Below are 24,546 nucleotides of genomic sequence, written 5' to 3'. Positions count from 1 at the left end.
AAATGCAGCCGCCGCAGGCGGGATTTGATCCCGCAACCTGCGGGTCAGCAGCCGAGTACCTTAGCCACTAGACCACCGCGGCGGGGCAAGCTTTTGCTGAGGTTGGCACATTATTTCATAAGCGTTTTTTAGTGCTCTGCACACTCCTGTAGGCGCACTAGTCTAAAGCGTTATGGGGATGTGTTCGCTCGGCCATTGCATGCCGGCTATTTTGTTTATATTAAATATTTCTTATACCTGCAAATGTTTACCGGCGGTGATGATCTGCTGTGGCTCTGACTGCTTGATTAGTTAGGTAATACTAGTCAGAAACATAGGTCAGAAAACTCACTTCTCAGTCGACTCACTCAAACTCACTCAGGCTGACATCTGACGCGTGAGTCTTAGTTCGAATGAGTTGGTAGTAATACGTTTCTGAGTTTGAAATTAAGCCGTTCCAGCTGGAGAAAATTCTCGTGACTCTTGAGTCCGAGTTGTCCAGCTTATGTAAGTATTAGTCAGTCTGAGTTCGACAATGGGCTACCTCATATTTGTTGATCCAAGGCGTGAGCAGGGTATGGGTGAGGAAGGGCGCCGTGAATTTCACCCGCAATCTCTTTGACGGGAAGCTTTTGATTGAGATTTATTGAACGAGTCACGTAGTACATAAAAAATGTCGCTACTGCAATGAAACCACTGATAACTCGTATTTTAAGGAACAAGATACAAAGTTGTGTCGAAAAGCACTGATTTTACGGGAGCTATTGGCACCAAAAAACATTGACACTAAGATTGAAAAAGCTAATCCTGCGCTAACAAACTCAAGATTCAACTCACTCAGGCTCTTGAAGCGATCAGTTTGAGGCTTAGTGAGTCCGGTTGAGAAAAACTGTGATCAAGCTGAGTCCGAATGAGTCCTTAGAGCAAAACATATTTTTTGAGTGTGTCTCAGTGAGCTCAAAATTTCTTCGCCTGCCTATTGTCACGAGCCACGACGTAGCTAAGATATTTGAAGAGTAAGCTCTTGCTCCGCTTCGCATCACAGCACACCTCTTCGCTTGCACAGCACACGCTTGCATGTTGCCTCACATGGTTCCGAATTCTCACGAGCCTCGTTCAGAAGTAGGGCTAGATACGTAAAGTGGACACCTAATGACAAGTTCGCACCTGGATCCTGAACTAAAACTGGTGCATTTGCAGGCGTCTATATGGGGGTCGAAATGTGTCGCGTATTATTAGCTCCATGTCAGAGAGCTGCCATAAGTGAAATCCTTGAAATGCATTGTTTTACATCATGTAGCATTCGATTATGCCCATAGAATTTTAGCATACGGGATTATCAATTTCGATTCTCGTTAAAAAACGTTTGTGCAGCATTGTCACCCACGACTCAACTTTATTTTATGCTATATTTGTATTCAAGACTTTGAAACATACGTTACGAAAATGATGATAACATACGATGCCTTACGCATCGAAAACACGATATGATGATGACGTAGCCGTTGGATGACTCTGAATGGTTTTTCCATCTGGTGTTCTTGAACTTGCACGCACCTCGCCCGATAAACAGGCCTCTAGAATGTCACCTCCTTCGAAACGCGACTACAGCAGCCGGGTTCAAACCCGTTACCTTAGGATCAGCCTCCGAGCACCATAAATCCTACACCAGAGTGGTAGACGCGCGCCTTATAAAGCGTGTGAAAATGAGATGTTACATTATTATCCACGCACCAATCTCATTACCTATTGAGAGCATCAATTTGAGTCCTAGACCTACTCAGATTAGCCAGCGAACCGACTAAATGAATTTCATTCTTGCCTATTGAATACATAGCTCGCAGTTTTACACATTGTGAAGCCGACTTTTCAGTTATTAGGATCCTCCAAGTTTCACTCGGTGGAACACAGATTCGTCATTTTACACAATGTTACACTTTGTACTAGGATTCAACAACAGATTTTCATGAATACCTTGTATCACTTGTCTTTATTTACGCATAGCAGTACATGTCACACTTTGCTGTTTGTGAGCTTTCTCATAGATGGTGATATGTAATAAATAATTTTCTGAAAAGCCACCTATTCATTTTTTTCTTTTGCAAAAATATACACAGGCTAAGGTTATTTTAAGAGGTCGTGCTTTCCAGTTTCCCGTATTTTGTTTCTGTTTTTCGTGCTTTTCTTTTTTTAAAAAACTTTAGGTAATCAATTTTTTAAAGCTAAATGCTGAAACGCCGGCTGGAAATAATATCTGAGGCAGTTTAGGCAACGTCACGTATTGGAAAATAATGTAACGAAACAATTTTCAGAAATTCGTGTAATTTTACTTTCATACATTCCAACGAATAAAAATATTATGACGGTTGTCGAGAACGTTTTAACTATTTGCGTTAGCACTTCTTGCTTCTGTCTTTCACTCCAGCAATCCCCCAAATAACGGCTCTGTGTGACTGGCTCTGTGTGTGTATCATGACGATATGTTAATTCCGTCAGAACTCAAAAGCAGTGCTACTACGCCACTGAATATACAATAACATAATCGTTATACGTTACTGTGCTTATATTCCCTTTATGAACGTAAAATTCATTAAGTTAATATGGTTATATTCTTTTTCTAAAGGTAAATTCCCATCTCTAACTGAAGTTATTTCGTGTGGTCTCAATAAATCTCGCAAACAAAACAAAAAAATTGGCAGATCCCACGTACAGTGGGAATCGATGATATGCGAAGTACGAATGAGAAATGTTGATATGTCACTTTAAAATCAGCACAACGTTACGAGGTCGAGGTAAAGGATGCCGTTAATTACTTCCGTGTCATAATTATCTTGTTTGGATGTGTCGTTTACCTTCATCACCTATTCACGTCACGTGATACCAAATTTAGTATATGTCGAGCTAGCGAAACGGCCGCGAGCACGCTATGAGCGTGGTATGTTGTCATGTTCTTGCATGACAAACGTGTCAGGAGTATCATGTTTGTACCAGTCACATATTTCGTCATTCATTGACGTAACGTAACACCAAATTTGGTATATGTGGAGCCAGCAAAACAGCCGAGAGCGCATAATGAAGCGCACTATATACTCCATTGTAGCGTTAACGCGTGCGCACGCTGCGAACAGCGACGCTACGTTAGCAAAACGCGAGCACTCTACAGTATGACGCCAGGTGCGACCAGCGACCATCGGCGCAGCCCGACGGCAACTGGCGCGAAATGCAACATGCTGCATTTCGTGCTGATGCGTTACCCAGACAACACTGCGTCTCCCTCTTTTCGTGACGGAGGGGCGCCGGACGTACTGAAACGCGCATGCGTCAAAGGAACGCAGTGCGGCGCGCGCCTGGGAGTATATGGCTGGACCGGCGCCTGGCGGGGAAGCACCGGCGTGACGCGACGACATGAACGCCGGTGAACACGCGCACCGCGTCATGACGAAAAGTATTGGCGCCTTGACTGTGGCACGTAGTCATGTTCTCACATAACACGCATCTCATGATTATCATGTTTGCCCCAGTCATATACCTTCACCATCTATTGGCGCCACGTAATGCCGAACAGGGCATATGTGGCTAGCGAAGCGGCCGCGAGCGCATCATCAGTGTGGCATGTAGTCATGTTGCTTCATGACGCGCATGTCATGTTTATCATGTTCGAACCATTATCATACGTCTGTCATCCATTCACGTCCCGTAATACCAAGTTTGGTGTAAGTTAAGCTAGCGAAATGGCTGCCAGTGCATCTTGAGCGTGGCATGTAGTCATGTTGTTACAAAACACGCATCTCATGATTATCGTGTTTGCACCAATCACATGCCTTCGTCATCCATTCGCGTAGCGTAATACCAAATTTGGTATATGTGACGCTAGCGAAACGGCTGCGAGCGCATCATGGGCGTGGCATGTAGTCATGTTACATGAAAAGCATGTCATGATTTTCATGTAAGACTGTCGCTTGTGTTCGCCATGCAATCATGCCATACCATACCAGTTATGCAACATGCCATGTGAAGGAAACCACCGCAAGAGCTGCAGGACCATGAAATGAAAATCATGACATGTATGCCATGAATATCATGATTTACATGTTAGGACTAGTCATATATGTTCTTCATACAGTCATGTTATGCCATACCAAGTTTGGTATCGATACCATTATCGAAACGGCCAGGAGAGATAAAAGTCGTAGGCGGATAGATAGATAGATAGATAGATAGATAGATAGATAGATAGATAGATAGATAGATAGATAGATAGATAGATAGATAGATAGATAGATAGATAGATAGATAGATAGATAGACAGATAGATAGATAGATAGATAGATAGACTTAAAGTCACCGAAGTTCGCTAAAGAAATACTTCGCATTTAATAAACATAGCACAGTGGATGGCGTAGTTAACGTAGGGGAGGATTTTCTCATGCAGCTGTGACGTAGGACCGGGGAAAATGATGCCCTCTATTTTCATAACGCGCAAATTGTTAGATCTTTCTAATGATTAATACAGTTGCTGTACTTTCGTGTCGAAGGCGACACGATGAATGCGTTGAAGTTACGTCGAAGGTAACTTGAAAAACAAGACAAAAACTCCGCATTTAGTTAAACGATTTCAAGCTGAACTTATTAGCATTGTACGCCACTGTATGAATATAATAATTTTAAAGGTACAATGCTACATAGTTATATATAACTTAGCGAAATACGTGCCATCTGTATGCCATGCAGTGTGCCTGAAACGCGTAACTCGTCAAAACACAGCGAAACCCACTCAGCGATTCATCAAGCAAGCGATTTATAAAATAACTTATTCAAGTAGCACGGTAAGGTTATATATATATATATATATATATATATATATATATATATATATATATACCGAGCAAACTCTCTTTGAAAGTAAGCTTTTTCTCTAAAACGATCTGTCTGCCAAAAAGCGCGCTTTACAGGGGTGAGTAAACGTTAGCAGTGTATGAGTTTGACCAGTCCAAATTCCAGCCCCGTCTCTATCTTAATCATTGAGGCAAGAGCCTTAGACGCCTCATTTACTACAAAAAGTGTCGTTCGAAGCTGGCGGCATCAACTTGAGAGATGCGAGAAAATCTCTAACGAGGTGGTGTCACCACATGGCTTCATAAAGACGTTAAAGGTCCTCGGAATTCGTGACGTCATCCTTGACTTCACTATGGCGTCATCATGCCGCCATCATGTGATATAGTTTCGTTTGATATTGGTTAAACGTGTGCCGATCCATAAGGCACGGTGACATCTCGAGGACTACCAAAGACTTCGAATGACTCCGAACACGGATGCACTGCAAAGTCGCGTTGAGTGCAGAAAGCGTTGGAGGAGATGGAAGTTGTGGTGGAGGGCAGTTCATGCAGTGTGAGACATTGCGACGACTGCCCGCATGCATAGTATTAACAATAACTGGCTGCAACCTATATCACTGCTTAATTCCGGCTGGGTTGTTGGCAATATTGGCAAATGAATTTGGTTCCCATTCACACGCTGCACTTCTCGCACCGCACTAGTTACATTGGACCTGCCGCAGCCTTTCCCCGATAGCACCTGTACGGCGTACTAAAAGAGTAACGAACTAAGAGAAAACAAACTATGGGCCCCCGATTTCTCAGTGCCAAGAGAACGTGACCGACAAAGAGCTGAGCGAGGAAAAAACGCGGAGGGCGCGTTTGAGCCGTACGTCACTAGCTTCTCCCGCGATGACGCAGGTGCCTCGCGGCGCCTTGCCTCGATCGTCAGAGAGCCGGCGGGAAGCGAAAAAATGCGGGAGCGGCGGAAATAAAAGGGGAAGTTTGATGGCGAAGAAAGTATTCGTATAGGTCCACAGATGGCGCCAAGCGTTCCTGGGACCGGAAGCAGCGCGGAGCGTTGACGTCAGCAAAATGGGGGTGTGGCGATCGCTCCGCCGCCACTTTCCTCCTCTCTCACACAGACTCGCGGCGGGCGGTGGGTTCGAGGCACCGGGGCCCGGCGGTGGGGCGGCAGCCAGTTTTTTTGCGCGGCAAACCTCGAGGAGCAAACAAGCATCTCGCCGTAAAGCCGCTGACGACAGTGGCAGTCCGTCGTGGCCGCGCTGTCTTCTTTGGCAGCCGTCACCTTCGTACCAAGTAAACCACCAGTGAAGCGCGTGCCGGAAATGACGCGTGCACTGTAGCGGGGCAAGGAAAGAAGGTAGCTTCGTTTGCCCGGAACTACTGATACCCTCCCCCGTGGTTCAGACTTCAGCCTCGTTCCTGCTTGGCTGCAGTCGCCAGCACTGGATTAAGTTTTAACACACAAGTGTCTTGCCTCCGGCTTGTCCTGATATGTGCTTGAACCGTAAGCAATCAAGGACGGCGGGTAGCGACCGACTGCGTGCACTGTCGTTGTTTGAAATCCTCATTCGCCTTGGAATTCAGAGGTAAGCGCTGATTTTCTTATGGATGGCCAAGATGCTGATTTAGTGTTGCAGTACTAAAATAAGCACGATTATTACTATGGCCCGTCAATGCATGAGCATCACTGTGCAGTGTCAGGACTGCATTCCTTGAAAGCTTTGCCACTGCTTATTCAGTAAATGCTGCAAATCTGTTGTGAATTTCTGTCCGGGTGATCCTTGCGTTTGCATGGAAGTGATAGTGCGAAAGTATGCATCAGTAAATGTCAGTTTTTTCAGAGTACGTTTCCAAGACAAAATGAAAATGTGGGCTGGTAAACAATGAATTTAAGATTTGTTTAGTCTAGATTTTTATCGCATTTTTTAAACTGTCTGTTTTAACGCCGAAGTCAGTAAATATATGCCATGTTGTAGAAATCGCGCAATATTTGCTACGCTGTGTGAAGTCGCGTTTTAGCATGCTTACAGTTGAATGTCGACAGTAAAGTGAATCATCGCATCGCCAAAAAACAACTTATAAGCTCCATATAAAAAAAAAGCCTTCGAAAGGCAGTGCCAATTTTCGCTACTATACTACTAGTATGAATGCATTACAGTAACTTTTCCGTGTAATTCCCGTCAACCTGCGCAAGTATGCGAATAAAAATAACCGGGTGATTGAATATTGATCTTGTTATGCATTCATTTTCCCACTTTGCTTGTGGCATAAGATGTTTATGCTAAAGTTAGTGTCAGCTTATAAAGCGTGGCAGTAAATATCGCCTGTCAACTTGCCATGTTGTCTGTAGAAGATCTTCATTCTATGCACTTTCTAGCCGTGTTACAGCACGTACAAGTGCAAAAAAAGAACGGTAAACAGAAAGTACACAGTTCTTAGTACTTTTGTTTTCAATATTTACGTGTGCTTCAATGTTGCAAGCAAGCGTAGGGCAAACGCGTCCGCCTGTACGAATTATCAAAGTTCGTTAGGCAACTAAGGCATTCATTGTGTTTTGTGAGGTGAATCATTGCACTTATGTGCATTTCTACCTCGCATTTTTGCAATAAAAAGGAACAAAACGCACTTTGTCATCACGTACGTTGTGCCACAATACTACGAGCTGCTTTTATTTGCTTAAATACATTTTGCAGGACTCACACGATAGCTTATGCTTGAATATGCTTTTTGCAGAATTCATGTATTCTCATGTCTTTATCAGCTCTACAGTTACAAGCGAAGGATTATGTCCATAGCTAGCAGAGAAAATTCTGGAAGCCTCACTCTGAGGCGAGCACAAAATGCAGCCTTAAGTAAAACAGGAGAGGAATGAAAAGAGAACATGCCGTCACTGCATTTTCAAAGCAATCTTGAAGAGAAGTGCAGCATCTAGTAAGACATACTTCCCATGCCGTGCGAGTGTGTAGTGGTCAAAGTTCCGTGGACAAAGGGAAATGACGTATTACATTTCGGATTTCTTTGATAAGTTTTCATTACCGTGTGTTACCTTTCTTTTCAACGTAAATGTGTAACAGCTGATTTAGAGCAGTGTCGACTTATTACTGTGCGAGTAACCGTAAAGTTCTTTAGGCTTGTGCTGACTTAAATTCTGCGCAGTTTATTTTTTCGAAGTTGCCGAGATATTTTTAAGAGATAATAAGTTAGGCACGTACAAATTGCAGCTTTTAAATTTCATAAAATTTTTGTCACCGCCTCTCTCTTTTTGTCACTCTCTCTTTCTTTGTTATTTAAATTTAATACTTCCTCGGCTCTCACCCAAGTGTTCGGCAGCTTATCGGTGATTCTTGGCTGGTTAATATCTTTGCGTTTTCTCCTTACCTCCTGTTTTCCTCCCTTGCTTGTCACCGTCGTTGGATGCAAATATTGCGTAATAATAGAAATCAAATATATGCACTACTGTAGCCTCTTGCTTTATTATAACAAAGCTTATCGAGACGATCACCGTTAGGGTTTCACGTCTTGAAACCACGATATGATTATGGCAGACGTCGTAGGGGAGAGCTCGGCGAGTTTCAGCCACCGGGAGTTTCTTGACGCGCACCCAAATTCAAGCACACGGGCGGGATAAAACGGAAGCGGTGCATTTGAAACGTGGAAAAAAAAATTGAGGCCACACGCCGAAGGTTCGACTTTCATCGTTTTACGAAAAAAAAAAGGAAGGATGGCGAAGCCAAAAAAAAAAATGAAAAAGCAGGCGATCGACTGGGTTCAGAGTAGGCGAGGAGCATGCGATCTTGTGCCGCACGCGTTACGTAAGAGTAGAATCGATCAACCAGGGCGTTCCCGGAACGGTGGGGTCAGAGTACACTTTTAAAGAGTGCAACGCTGCGCTGCATGAGGCTGCGAACATAGGACTTTTAGGGAAGAGGGTGTACGCAGAAAGGAGAGTCACGAACATAGTTCGGAGCACACGCTACGACGATTTGACTCCACTTTTGGAGATTTCGTTAATGCTTACATTTGTACTTACATCTTCTTTATCACCTTCTAAGTATTTCTTACATCCTCTTCCCTCTTCTTTAATTTTTTTTCACCGTCTCTCTCCATTCGATCCCGCGAAGCACTGAATAATAGATGTCCTCGAAGAAACCGAATCAGTCCGCGTCCTGCTTTAAGTTCCCCTGTGACAAAATGTTTCGCGGCTTCCTGTAGATAAGGGTTTGGAAGAGAAAGAGTGGTGCCGCGTTTTTGTGTTTGTTTTTGGGGCCTTCTGTGTTCCTATGATCGTTCTTATGTCACCTCGTGGTAGAGTTTTATGTGAGCATTATTTATGCTGCACGTTTTGGAAAGATTGGAAGGCTCCGTGAAAGAAAACGGAAGCAAATACATGTCCTAGGAAGCTAGTAAAATGAAATATGTGTTGTTTTTACGCGCTTTTCCATAGTTCTACAAGCTATTTCTGTCTTCCTAGAACATGAGTCCTCTAAACAAAAATGTGTTTCCGCAGGTCTAAGTTTAGCGAATGACGGCTATAGATTTTTTGCCCTGACGTAAAATTGAAACTCGGGTTAAGGGCTACAAATGCAGCATAAATCTTTTTTTTTTATCTTCCAATGAAACCATGAAAATATAATCACGCATTTTGTGTGAGTGCAATAACTCTTTGACGTTGAACCCCAGATGCTATTCTTTTATTAGCTTTTTTTTCGCTGCTGTGTACTTTACGGCATTTTTTCAATGAATTTGAAAAACACAGCTAATGAAGATCAGTGCTTATTTGACTAACTGTCAATACAGTCGCTCCAACTGAGCTTTCGTAATCAACGAAGTCCTCATTGAAATCATTTAACAGTTAACCAGTGTCAGCCTATAAGTAGTATTGGGCTGAATATACAAAATGCCGTAGTGAGCTACTACCACACAATGTTTGCTAATGCTCAACTCTGGATAGTACCGCGTCCAAGAAATGCACTAAAGCAAGGCCAATTGTGATGCCCTCGAGAGCTAGAGCTTAGTCATGCTTGTGACACTACAATCACTTTAGGTGTTTTCATTTTTTATTTTTCTTCATTAGTGTTACTTTGTATACCATGTGTTAATAAAACTGTTGCTCGATATCGACCTGTGCGCATCTTCCTCTTGCCCTGTTTTAATTGCGCTACTAATTTGTATTCGAGTCTCAACCAACTAGCCCAACTTTCAGCTTCAGCCGTACGTCACAGAGCGCAGTCCTTTCATCCTCCAATGGAGGAACTGCACTAACGCACAAAGATGGCCCCACATCTGTGCCGTCGAAAAGCTTTTGTAAACAGTGCTGTACCTCATACACCACACACAAAAAGTGAGAGCGTTCTCTCTTCGCGCGCGGACTTCAGAGATCGCAGAACTGCGCCAACATGCGTTTTAATAAAGCTCGCCGGCGCTCGTCCGCTTCTGCATACTGTCTACACAATATATAGAGACGAGTCGGGGCCGCCGAACTCGAAAGAAGAATGTAAACTATGCGTCACTCTACCGCCTTTATGAGGATTTCGGTTTGCTGCCTTTTTCTTACCGCTCTTTTCGTTGTCCCATTGTTTTGTTTTGTTTTTCGTCTCGTTTCTGGCTACCCTTTCGAGCAGCCGTGTCAAAACAAGCAATCAGTGCGGTGCGCGCCCTTATGACACGCTTCCCAAGATAGGCCCGGCTCGGCTTAGCTACAAACGTCAGTGTGTACCACACACGCTCATTGTCTGCAAAGAACGCCGTGTTTTCGGCTGCACGCACGCAAACAACAGAAGCGAACTCTTTGTCACCGGCAGTGCTGCGCCCGCGGTTCGTTAACGAAAGATCAAAGACGGTTTGGGATTTCGTGCGCCATGGCAGGGCAGCGAAATATGTCGCCAATGAAGGAGATACACGACTTTCTCTATTGTTGGCAGTGTCCTGGGTAAAGAAAAACAAAGCAAAGAAGTTACCGTCTTCTTTGGGAGAGAATACGTGACTGCGAAAACAAAGTGCGTGCAGACGGGAAGTCATTGACCTCTCTTTCTCCCACATCTGTCTCTCGCAAAATAATTACGCCAAGGATGGTATAAGAGCAGCTTAGTTTACTGTTTGTAGGGTATAGTAGTACTTGTGATGTAGCTGCGAATAAAATAAAGTGGTAAACTTGCTGCCGGCATGAACCAGACCTGTAACCTTGGGATACTGTGACCGATCATTTACCACTTCAGTTATTGCGGCGGTTGTACATGTACTTACGTGAATTGCGAGAGAGGAATATCACAAAGTATACGCTGCACTTGAATAAATGTGTGATAATGAACGTACTTGTCGAGAAGTTTAAGAGAAGACAATAATTTGTAAGACAATCAGCCAGAATTACCAGTTCTAAAGCGATTAATTTCAAAGATGTGGGCGAAGTGTGAGCTAAACAAACATTCTGCTCATCTCGGTGTCCTTGAGAAGCCCGTAGAAAGCGAAAAGCCGAAGGCAGTTGAACCTGAAGCCGAGCACGTCATCCCTGATACTGGGCGCTGTTGCTCGTGATTTGATTTGGTCAATAACCATAACGGTCGAGTTCCACATTTTCTAGAATAATAACAATATCCGAGGTACTGCGTCCCAAATCCGTGGTAAGACTGCCAGGAGGCGCCGTAGTGGAGGGCTTCGGAACAACAGTCAGTCTGGTGTTTAATGTGCAGTGACATCACTTAGAACACGGACCTCTACCACTCCACTTCCACCGAAATGTGACCTTTGCGTTCGGGATTAAACCTGTGACCTTTGAGTCGAAATTCAATCGCTGAGAGTGCGCTCCCGCTTCATTTGTATGCTTGTACCCATGGTCAGCGTTACAGTCACCAATCATAGCCGCAGTGAAAACGCGTTCTCAACAAAACCAACTCCGAGATTGAAAAAAGTGGTTCTTTCATCGTGCTTTTTAGTCACTGTCCTTAATTGATTAGGTCATCTCATAGTGCCTTTTCTAAAAAAATATTTCGAACATAAATAAGTAAAAAAATAAAGCCACAACTTGCTCAACAGAACAGTTTATTAAACAATACTTTCCTGATAACGCTCTAGTGTGAGACACCAAATGATGAATTAAGCTCTCGAAGACAGTAACTGCTTCACCGCCACCTCTATAAGAGGACGTCCTGATAAGGAAACGGTGAAGCAAGGATGACCCAATTCTCTCCAATTCCTTATCTTCAGCAGGGTTGCGTTGCGTACTCTATCCCCTGTATCTCCCTCAAGCCTTCAAACTTCGCAAACTTCGATAAACATATCCGAAAGGTCACAAAAAAACTATGCAAAAGATTCTTGAAGGGAGTTTAGATGTACTTACCTTCCTATTTGCTCACGATTCCAATGCCTCTAGTAAAGTTCTTAGTAATTGAAAAAAATTTGCGCTCTCTTAAGAGGGTAGCGTACAAAACATTATGAAATATGAATAAAAAACAGGGAGGTGCTTTTATTAAAACTTCAGTTGGCGTGAAACTAGTGCTTCGATGAAGAGTATATGCGATGAAGAGAGAAAAATAGTAGAAGAAGCCATGCTAATAGAGTAATTCGGGAAGTCTTAATGACAGCTCAGTTATCGTATATCTCGAACACGTCCGTTGCTACGCGGCAATAATTTAAAAATAGCAAAGCGAATGAGAGGCTTCTCTAGGGAGCACCGATGATTGCTGCAAAAGCGAATTAGGATCTGGAATAGATAAAGCAATCACTTCGTGCGTGTGACGGCATAAAGAGGATGAAAGTGAAATGATAGTCGCCTGGCAAGAGCCAAGCGATAAGGCATACTAGAACGGTGCACAAAAGATTGAAAAGGCGACAAAAGACAGAATGAATTCGTGTGTCGCACTTGATCGCTCAAAGTGGGAGGGCGGTCCGTTCATCGTGATTTAATTAGGCCCGCTCCAAACCTCGGGGAAGGGGGACAGTTGTGACTCAGGGGAAAGGGCAAGAACTTCTTTCGAATTTGACCCGGATCAGATAATCAATGTCAGAAATCATTTAAAGGTTACAGGTACAGATCTAGGTGAAACCAGTTCACAAAATATGAGATTTGTTGCTCATTGCATCGCCAGCCCTTTATCCTGCCTCACCACTTTAATCTACACGAGTGGAATGTTTCCTAGTCAGCCGAAGAAAGCGAAAGGCCACACTTGCATTTCAAATTATCATCGTGTTGCTATTCTGCCTTCTTTTAGAAAGGTTACTAAAAAGTTCATCGAAAAGTGCCTTCCCACATACCTCTCAAAATTTAATATTCCTTCCTTCAATCGATTCGGCTTGAGAGCAGGTTCTTCGACTGACTATGCTATACTTTATTTTACAAGCAAAATAAACAAAACGCCATAAATGTCGGTTTCTACGCAGGATCAGTTTTCATAAATCTATCTAAAGCATTTGACTATAAATCATGTCATCCTTATTTCTCATCTACGGGCAGTACCTGTCGAGGGAACCGCGCTGAAGCTTATAAAGTTATTCAACAGACAGACAACAGGCCTTATGTTAAGTAGAGAGGAGGCTGAAAAAGAAAACGGGCTGTCTTTTAACTATAAAAAACGCGCATCTAAAATGCAGGGTACAAAGCGTGAAGGCGCACCCCAACGCTGTAGATCTTTATCATCCCGGAATGGGCTGTAAGTCGAGTAAGAAAAAGACTTTCATGCCTTCTCTTTCGTACGTCCACGTTTCTTTCTCTTTCATTTTTTTTTCTTTTCATTGCTTGCACTGTCCTCTCCTTCGTTCTTCTCTCCCGTTAAAATGTTTGCCAGAATCGTTAAGCCGACCAGCTTTTATTTGAGGGAGCTCCCATAGCGGCACAACGATTTTCTTATGGATATGTCGTGTTACTCTTTTTTTTCCTGGGTGTTATGCGACGGCTCGGACTGAACATCATGCCGGTTCTTTCTTGGTGCACTTCATTGTGTGCCTCGAGATGGCCGGTGCTTTTACTTTGAAAAAATTAGAGTGCTCAACGCAGGCGAGTCGCCTGAATAAACTTGCATGGAATAATAGAACAAGACCTCGTTTCTGTTCTGTTCCTGGGTGTTTGTGTGTCCTGTGATTTTCGAAGAATCACGCCAGTGCGCTGACTTGGAAGTTTCCGGCTGTGCCCTCCATTGTTTTAGATGAAACGTGAACCGAGCGAAACTCGAGTTTTTCCGAGACTCTGCGTGTCGATGGCGTCGGCACGTAGTAAGAAGTACTTTTCTTTCGACCTTACGCAAATCAAGTCCCTGCAGAGTGTGCGCAGTGTTGGGGACGTGTTGGGAATTGAATAAGAACTTAACTATTTTTTTAGAAAAGTGAAAACAAAATGATGGATTGAACTCTATTCACCCCCACCGATCCGACAGCAGTTGTTCGAGGTGGTAGGCGTTTATAATCAAGATGTCATGTGTAAGAGCTGAGAGCTTGGCCCCGTTCGCGAGACGTCGATGGTCTTCAAGTCTTGTGTGTGTTAGCTGGGCCTAGAACTACTCCACACTTGGTACTGGCAGTGTTAGGCAGCCCTGATGGGTTGTGTCCTGCCCGCCGCTCTGCAGCAGTGATATTGACGCTTGGCTGCTGACCTGAAGGTCGCTGGTGTGATATTGGCCTCGGTGGTCACATTTCGGTAGAAATGAAGTGGTACAGACCGGTATAGTTTGTGATGTCGTTTCGCGTTAAAGAACACCACGTGGTCAAAACTTTAGGACCTTCCACTACGGGGTCTCCCATAATCATATCTTAGTTTTGGGACTCGAAATCGCAGATAATAATTCTATTGCGACAACAATTATATGGAAACTCTCGGCTGAAGTTTGCCGGCGGCGTCGGCGTCGGCGTCGGTGTCATGCACCGTATATGTATACGTATCAACATACTATAATATTATCGGTTGTGTCTACCTTCCCATATAATATTTTAGGTTGAATTCGTTCCAGAGTAGCACATTTAGTAGTTTCGTTAGCATTCGAGGCACACAGCGCGGAAAAGAAAAAAATATAAATGAGGCACGGATAACCTTAACGTAAAATCAGGTTTAGATTTTTACCTAGCAATCAAGAATGAGAAACAAAAAAAATAGAGGGGGTGGGGACTGAGTGTGATTCTGAGAAGACACATAGAGCGCAAAAGCACGAATGCAAAGCGGTAATTATCAGTACATAGTAACACAACGCCGCATCACATCACCAATCGAGAAGGAAGATCTTCTGGCACTTTTTACGTCCAAGTTTTAGGGTGGCAGATGTGTCACAATCCAATGAAAAACAGCGAAACATATATTTTAGCTCTCGCACTCTGACTTCGGTCCATGATCAGCCATAATGATGTTTGAGTAAACAATAACGACTTGCGAGTGGCACTCCACGTTATTCGGGGCACAGCTAACTGTAAATAAAATCATTCCACGCTCGACGTTATGGTATTACGTTTTCCCTGTTTTACGGGACAGATTTTTTTTCTATTTTTTACCACGTCTCTTCCTCCGCCAACTACCTCTGTTTCTCTGAACTTCGAGCGCTCCTCGCTTATTCAAATATGGTACACCATGTTCATTTAGGAACACGCCTCGTGTCGGTATTAACAACGCGTACTGTGCATTATGAAAGAAAGACTCTATATACGTACCTGTCTTCCACGTCATTCTTCAGCGACCTGCGCTATCGAAGCTGGGGTATCCAACACGCATGAAATAATACACGAGAGTATAGGGTTGTGCAATCCACATACTATCGTGCTCACTGTCTAGACTTTGTATCATATGGCCGTATTTTGACTCTGACACCTACATCACAGCCAACATTACTGTATAGCAGACAGGTCTCGCAGCTACATGACGCGCTTACTCCGAGCACTTGCTCAAAGCAGTCGTTATGCTAAAGTAAAATTATATATCGCGTTTCAGTTCGTCAGTAAAGTACGCAATGAAGCTGTGTGCGGCACTATGACACTAAATGAATGACAGCTGAATATGCAAGTTTCACGACTGTTGCTGCTGTGCAGATAGGGACGAACTGCCGAGAAAGCTGTTTCTTAACCGTCGCGCTATATCTTATAGCAACGTGGCTGTTTTGCTGAGCAGCCTCATTCTGCTGGTTAATGCAATGCGAAATTGCTTCAGTATGTGCATCATGAAGAGTCCCCGCGATCTGCACATGCCGGCTGAGTTCCCTGCCTTTCAATAGAGAGTTCTCTCTCTCTCTCCCTGTCTCTCTCCAACGCAGTGAAAACTATTCCTTCATCCGAGCTCTATCGATTCCCGTATCGGGCAAATTATCTCTATCCTTATCAATCTAGAACACTTGCAAGGGTCGCCCACCGCTTTTTCGTACCGCCACGAGGCATACGACTTTACGAAGTCAATTATTTAAAAATCTCTCTATTTTAAGGACTACAAAAATAATCCTTTTTATCTAAATGCGCGCTCTGAAGCATTGATGTTTCTTTTCTGAAAATGTATCCCCTTTAATCATTATCGGTCTTTTTTTTTTTGCTGGAGCTTTTTATCACTTTCGAACGACAGTTTTAGCAGGTTTGAAGCTACTCTAGGGAGTTTCCATCATTGCAGAGCCGGTGACGTTTAAACCATGCTCTTATATCTCCCCCCTCCCCCCCCCCCCCCCCGTCAAATACGCTTTTTTTAAAACGTTGTATAAGAATAAAAACGATGTTTCGAAATTAGTTATCTCCAATTGCGAAGTTACTCCAGAGACTTACGTTGAAGGAAGAAAGAGTGTCTGGATTATGAGCTTTCAAAACGAGTTTCTGTCGTGAAGAAATCTGGTCTTCGGAATCCAGTTTCTCAATGCCCTTCAACGTGACAACGCTAGCTGCCTGAGAAGAGAGAGAAAAAAGAGCCTAAAGTGCTTTCTCGCTGCCACATCAACGTACTCGAAGGCGAGTACTATGACGTTAATTGGAGCTTGCATTAAGTGACGGCATTTGCATACCCAAGTGCCGGCGTCGTCAAGATAGCCGCACTGACTTTTTTACTCTACCACTAAGACAAAAGAATGATAATTTTTCGGAGCGAAAAACGCGGCCTTCAAAGCTGTTTTTTTATGGTTCGTATTGTAAGTTCAAGGTCTCACATTTCATCCTCTTTTGGACGTCACTTCGCTGCTTCACGTTCACTCTGAATAGCCTCTTCCTTTTCATGTTCTTTTTCAGCGCCACGTGACGTTTGCGCAATCTGGCGGAGTGCTTCGCGCGGCGGTAACTTGCGGGCATTCTCGCAATCTATAGTCGCGAGATTTGGACCAAGTGCAAAAGAGCGCGGCTCAGCATCGAGTTTCTCTCAGACTTACCCAACCACCTGACACTGGAGTGCGGCTTCACTTCTGAGTGCTTTTTTTTATCGTCAACATAAAACTTAAGTTGCTAAATGGGAAATATCTAGCGTACATATCTTCAAACGCTGCAGTTTATAATGTTTTTGTCCTAGGTTCTTCTTTTCGTTTTCTTTATCTCTTTTTTTCATTTTTTTGCATGAGCAGCAACGATTAGTGGGCTCAGTTTACCAGGTTCCGCCAGAACTCAAATAAGTCGCGGCTCTAAACTCATATTCCACAACCACCACGAAAAAACGTCTTACCTCCCACTGACCGCCCCTCCCCCCTTTTAATTCTGATTGAGGTTTCTCAAATCATCGTCGGAGATGCCAGCTGAAGCATATATCAGCATTTACCTTGTAATTAACCTCGGCGCTAAATTAGGCCTTTACTGAAATTGCACATAATTTTTTGTTATTTTATTTAGTTTTTTAGAGAAAAGGGGCACATAAGCTTTATTTATCATTGTTATTTTTCTGTAAAAAAGTATTGGTGTTTTCACTGGCAAAGATTTCTATGACCACAGCTATCACATAAAACTTTGGCAACTGTTCAAACAACCAGATCGAAACGTTTCATAAATACTACACCAAGCCTTCCCCATTAAAGAAGGCTGTTGGTTAGCTACCACGTAGCCTTACTGGGTTGATAAGTGGCAATAAGGTACGTATGTGACGCGAGCAGTTGTGCTGTAAACTCATCGCATCGTAATATTGTGCGTATTCTGTTTTATTAGCGCGTCATGTTTAAAAACGTAACACTACACCTGCGTACGTTAAACCCACTTATAATAAATTATTTCGTATATGTTGAGTGGTTCGAAAATTCCTCACTGACAATTTCTGTGTTAAAAGGTTGTGTCCGAATATATATATATATATATATATATATATATATATATATATATATATATATATATATATATATATACGTTTGTGTGTGAGCGTGTGTGTGTGTGATATACGTTGCATATGGGACTCGTACATTACGTAATGGGCGGACTCTAGGCGCGTATTTGCGCACTCGCTCTGCAGTGACCTATTCTGTTGGGATGCCATGGAACCGAGTGCTGACCTTGTCGTTAATCTGCCTTACTTGCCCTAACAAGCTCCCTTTCTAACTTAAGTACGTTCGCAAATGGAATTGCGTACGTAACATATTTCATGCACGTGTTTGTATTTTTTTCATTCCTTACAATAAATTCACATATTTCTCTGCTTAACCAAAACAAGAAAGTGCCAGTTAAGTGGCACTAAATATCAAAACAAACGCATGATAATTGGGCACCGCCTCTTTCATTTCGTACCTCTGCACCTGCTATAGTCTTCGGAAAATTTACGTGCACTCCACGGTGACGTCAGCGCAACAAATACGTCCACAAACTCCCAGGGACGTTTAGTGCCTCTTGAGGAGACACCGGTGAGACGCTCTAATGATTTTCACAGGCAATTAAACAGCTAACTCAAGTCTCTTCATTTCATTGTGATAAAGAAAAAGCTTCAACGAAAACAACGATGAAAGAAAACGGTAGGCGCGTTCAATATTGGGGGCAGTGCACGCGCGCCTACACGTACACGACCACGCCCACTGTGGTGTATAGGACCTCTGCCTTATTATTAACGGGTCGACGTGACGCTCAGGCCCGGACGGCGGCAATGACACGAGCCAGCCAGACCCTCTTGTGACTGCACATCTATCTTTCGCATCCTCTCTTTATTCGCCCGTGTATGTAGTGCGCGAAACTTTTCGTGCTCTTCCTTCAACCGCAGATAACAGCGGAGAAAGAAAAGAAAGCACAATGTCCCAAAGCGTTCATTCATTGGACCCGCAGTGTCATTGCTCCGAAAATGGAGGCGTTATTCTTAATTTGGGATTCTGCGTGCGTCTACCTTCCTTTCTTTCTTTTTTTTTTCTTTTCACTCTCTGAACGGCTCATACCTGTGGGAGGTAGAATGGCTTTTCTGAACATCTTTCTTTTCGCCTCGCATTTATCCTTAATGGTCTCCCTTCAATAGTGCGAAAAGCACGATAACAAAAGTGCGTGTGTAGATGGTCTGTATTCTTTCGGTATACCCTTCACTTTTTATGTTGTGAAAAAACTGCACGTCTAATATATTCATATAGTTGTCGAATCGGTGCCTAATAGCAGAGTTTTATTGTAGGAATGTATATAGTAGCAGCGTTCTCTGCTACTTAGTTTTCTGACATCATTGGCGTGGTGTGCTTGTTTTCTGTGCTTATTTCTATATTTCGCTAACGCCTGTAACGGTGCAAACAATGGCCTGTCCCATGGTCGTGGATGCGCGTGTTCAGAACTATATTTTTGCGACGTCAGACATGCGCGATGCCCGACGTCGGCATTACATACGTTGTCCCACAGACGGCTTTTCTTGAACTGTCGAGCAATATTTCGACCAAGCCTCTGTATGTAGCGTTCTCCATCTGCGTTTGTTTGTGTGACCGAAAGAAATTATTCATATGCTTCAAGTATATGGGTACTGCTGAAGCGTTAAAGAAAAATGATATTGTAATAGAAGTCAAAGTTTATCTGGAGTATACAAATCACTGATGTTGCTACCCTGTGTGGTGAACGAGATAGGGGGTTGAAAGATGGAAAAAAGAAAAAAAGAGATGGCTATAAAATGTTAAAATAGAGTTTAAAAACTATATTAGTATGAAATTGAGAAAGTTTTTCTGGCTCTTGTGCGGGGATGTGCGCTGGTAGTCTCTCATAGTGCGTATTCAAGGTGCAGCCAAAGCTTGTCGAACTGATATCTACTATCTGCATATGTGAACACAAGTCTCATTTCGTACCTCTGTGGCATGAGGCAGGCTAACGTACTCAAGGCACAGCCAAACGATAGATATTCGAGCCATCGAAAGCATGCACTACTTATAGAGATCACGCTCTCCGCTATACACTGGACATTCGAACTATATTTGGTGTACAATTTCAATGGAGGCACAATTGCTAGCTTGCCGCTTGATACAAGCGGTACCATACGCTGTTTACGTAGGCAGTGTTTAGCGGAACACGGCTGTACAGGGTTTGCAGATGTCGAAGACAGGAGGAAAAGGAGGGAAAAGAAAGCCAGGGATGTTAACCAGTCTGGAGCGACCGGTATGCTACCCTACACTGGAGATAGGGATGAGGGAGTTTCAAATATGAAAAAAAATGAAAGAAAAATTTGAGATACTGGTTTCGTTCTAGAATATTTGTCGATTGACAGAGTAAAAGCGTAATGATGTGTCGGAAGGTTCGAGAGCCTTTGCTATTCTGCACAACCAGGTATTTTTAGCAAGCTGGGAAGAAACAGGCTTTGTGAAATAAGTTAGCCGATACTTGTGCTAGTGAAGTCCATTGCGTGCCACTTTATATGCTTTTCTTCTTGGCAAGAATTAAAGCGTAGCTCAGCGACCAAGACGCTATCCTTTGGAGCGTGTGTCCTTTTTTTCAAGGGCCATCACCGGCCTGACAATTATCGTTTCATGAACTTCTTTTCTCTTTATAGCAGCGGTGATCTTATGTGCATGACGAACCTTCATGCAGTTTTGTTGTTGTTGTTGTTGACACATAAATTTTGTAAGCGCGACACGTATGTAAGATGAACAAAAGGACGCAGGACAAGTGCTACTTTCACCTGAAATTTTAATGGAAGGTTACACCAAATATGTAGCTTTAGCCACGAGAAGGGAACCTATATATTTGGTGGTGAAGTGTTTATGTTTGATGTCACCTTCCATGAAATGTCAGTTTAAAGTAGCGCTTGCCCTGTGTGCTTGGTTCTTCGTACGAACGCATTTTCAAAAGCAATGAATCAGTATTAAATAGCATGATCTGAGTGCCTTCAAAGTTTTTTTTTCTTTTCCGAGTCAGTATATACAAGTGCTTATATAATGCTATTCATTAGTGCTAAGGGGAAAAATGTTATTAATTGTTGTGGAACTCTGCGCTATGGCCGTACCTATGCATTGAACCTTCGTGAACTGAGAAACGAGGGGTATATATTATTACGATGCAACAGTATTTAAAGTTAGGCTAGCTGGTACGGCGGCGTTTTGGGTGACAGCGTGCGATCGACGAAAACGGAAAGGACACAGCGCCTGTTTGCGTTCCTTCCGTTTTCCGTTTTCATCGATCTCGCGCTGTACCTAAAATTGCATCAATACGAAGCTTTCACGCTGGCTTTTAACCACGTATGGGTTGGGAAATATAAGAACAGTTTTGTAATCGGTTTATTTATTTATTTATTTATTTATTTATTTATTTATTTATTTATTTATTTATTTGGTTATTTGTTTACTATTTGAAGATAGCTTACCCACAGCAACAGGCATTGAGTTCCGTAATTTCAATCAAAGTTTATAACATATACACTAACCATAAAATGTCTGCTATGGTTGTGCAGTGGTTATGGGGCTGCGTTACAGACCCGAAGGATGCAGTTCAATTTTCGTCACGGCAGTCGCATCTTTACAAGGGCGAACGGTCGATTGCGGTGTACTGTGCGATATCAGTGGGGGGGGGGGGGGGGGGTAGAAAATGTGGGTTACGATTTAGACTACTTGGTGTCCTACTATTGGAGAGCTTATACAAAGCCGTCCCGTGGGACTCAATGCCACACTATGAAGTAGGAAGGAACAGCGGAAAAAGTTCCACCATGGGACGTTAAATTCCACCAGGTCACCACAATTACCAGATCTACAACGGCGTCTCTTATTATCATATACCGCGGTTTTGGACCGTCATACCCTAGATAGTGCATTGTGGTATTTATGGTAATGTATACCAGGAAAAAACACGAGAAAAAAAAGTTGGAGTAATATCTGCTGAAGTACAGTGTTATACACAAGATTCTTATTCACTTAAACGCAATACTTGTCATTGTAACTTTATTGCACACCGTATAACTAGTCATGACTTTTGGTTGCCCTCCCTGCTGCGGAAGTTTTATCGCTTTTCCGGTCACTCATTATGACTCTACCGAAGCGATACCAGATGTAAAACAGCTGTAGAACAGTTTCCGGTAGTCTACCGAGTCCCCGTAGCCTTCGTATGCATTTATTCCTTTCACATTGAAGCTATAGTGTTCTGCCGACTCCCTGCAGGTGCAGTTCTCTTCTTCATTTGTTCCGTTTGCTTTGCAGCTTGGCCTTCGTTTGGCACACTCCCTGTCATCATCACGTTCGACTCGGCGCTTTCTTTATATCGATATATCCCCCGTCTTTTTTTTTTTGTCGCCCCATAAGGACAAACACAGTGCATTGAGGAAAGCAGTAAACGTGTACGGCTCGCAGCACCCTTTACGACGGACACCCATTCGCGCGGGTCACCCCGTAATTCCCGGGAGTTCCAAGAGCACGTCCGAAGCTGCGCTGTCTGTCCAATATGCGCGTTAGCGGATGAAGCCCCCTCCTCCCTGTCCACCTTTTAATTATCCTGCCTCATGCTCGACCCGGCACCGATCCGGCCCAATCCGGGCCGAGCCTCTGACCGTAGTGGCAGCCCGCTCAAGAACTGCGCCGAGAAGAAGAAGGAGAGAGGGATGGCAGATTAAAGATGACAGCCATCGACAGCTTGCGTCCAGTTCCCTCTCACGCTTTCTATATGGCGAGTGTGCCTCATCGCGACTGGGTTATTGGCGTACACACTGGTATGGTGACAAGGCGCGCGGGGTGAGATGGGGAGGTCGGTAGTGGCGCAGTTATATGCGCCTATAGCCACACCCGGGCGTCTTGAACTGTGCGGTTTTTCCGGGAACTTCATTTTGTTAGTTTGCTTTTTTTTCATTTACAGGAGAAAGCTTCTATTGTGACTCAGTCACGGCTGTTTCGATTACAGGCCACGAATGAAGAAGTCCAACTAACTCCAAGTGTACCGATTTGCAGACGGGAGGATTTCAACTCTTCTCCACAGAATCGCTTACCCAATCCACAGTTGACGTCATCTTCGCCGTCGTAGAGTTAGAGTAAATAGAAGATAGACATAAGAAGGGGAGCTTAACTATAGTACTGATTCAGCTTTTGAATGAAGATAGGATAGACAGATTAGAGAAGAAGGTACAGAAAAGAAAGTGCAGCTATGCATTGCAGTTAAAAATGTAGGGACAGTTACCGGAGGTGTTTTGTAGGTGGTTGACAAATCACAAATGAAAGTGCATTTAAGTAATTTCTACCTACTGCTTTCAACTCACACATGTTCACTGCTGATTTTTTTTAATGCGAAGCATTTATTAGTCGCACGATGTCGTGCTTCGGCGTCGGTGGCGGAGCCGTCCACACCCTGACTTGTCATGCTTTCGTCTCGTGCCGCCTGCTTGCGTCTCGTGCCGGCACAGCAAAACAGCCGCAAAACTGTCGGTGCCCTTCCCCTCTCTTGCCTCGCGAGGCCAATGAAGGCAGCGTGTGCCAGTTAAAAAAATGACTCCTGACGCAGCACAACCGTTCGCTGTAAGTTTACTGGCTACCCTCTAGATGTAGGCACAGGATCGCTCGTTCGGAACTCGATCAAGGGTGTCTTTACTTGGCTTTCGCTTGACGTTGAAGGCAACGCTTCTCTTTCATTTAATAAATAAGAATATTAAAAAGAAATATCAATTAAGCGTTCCCAATTGGTCAATATCCACGTGGACCCTCCCCCCTCCCCTTCTGTGACGCATTCACTTGAGTTCTCTTTGTGGGAAGATGCGGGCGGCAAATTTTTCTGGTTAACTTTTATGGTGGCCAACTCCAATCAAATTGCGATTCTCAGCGCAACTACACATAATAGATTAAGCTTTTCACCTCACCTTCTTTTTTTTCGTATCTCGTGTGTCTTTATTACATAGATCCACCGTGGCCAGAAACACAAGATTGAGTAAGTCGTGAAAGTACATCTTTCTTTTCTTTTATGCTTAGCACATGGAGTGGGACTTCCTAATGCCTCTTGGCGAGCAATCACTTCATCGAAGCCGCCCAATCGGCACCGACGTGGGGCGGGAGGCATCGCTTGCGGTGCGCAATGAGCTCTGCGCACGTCGCTCCTATTGTGCGCACGAAGTCTGCTTGACGGGGATAAAAACGTGATGATATAAGGGGTGGCGTGGAAGGGCACCAAAACAATTACGGAGGAAGCCAAAAAAAAAGAAGCGGAAGGGATTACGATAGGCTACTCGCTGAGTTCGGAATGGCGCCGATGACTATACGAGACAGGAAAGTACGGAAGTGCTGGAACAGAACGGAGAACTCGCCGGTCAACGTGAAGACCCCATTTCCCATCTCATCGCCTTCGTCCCGTTAGCATGCACGTCGCTGCTTCGATGGTGGACATAGAGGAGGGTTGATCTCGAGACCACACAGATAGGAAAGACTGCAGACCAAGCTAAGCTCCAAATCTATCTATCTATCTATCTATCTATCTATCT

The 24,546-nt window shown here is 43.7% G+C and overlaps 1 protein-coding gene across 3 annotated transcripts in view; it reads left to right on the top strand.

The window, feature by feature from the left end:
* The window catches only part of Octalpha2R (alpha2-adrenergic-like octopamine receptor), a 707,334-nt gene that overhangs the window by 395,662 nt on the left and 287,126 nt on the right, over positions 1 to 24,546 (top strand). The window contains exon 1 of one of the 3 annotated variants that reach the window (XM_075887217.1): positions 5,999 to 6,406. The exons of the other annotated variants lie outside the window; for them this stretch is intronic. The gene's annotated coding sequence lies outside the window, so the exon portion shown is untranslated. Of the gene's footprint in view, positions 1 to 5,998; positions 6,407 to 24,546 lie in introns of those variants that run through there. 3 annotated transcript variants of the gene reach the window in all.

Source organism: Rhipicephalus microplus, chromosome 2, assembly GCF_043290135.1.
Source record: "Rhipicephalus microplus isolate Deutch F79 chromosome 2, USDA_Rmic, whole genome shotgun sequence".
NCBI lineage: Eukaryota > Metazoa > Arthropoda > Arachnida > Ixodida > Ixodidae > Rhipicephalus > Rhipicephalus microplus.
The sequence above is the reverse complement of the archived record's forward strand: the minus strand, read 5'-3'. Positions and strand labels throughout refer to the sequence as shown.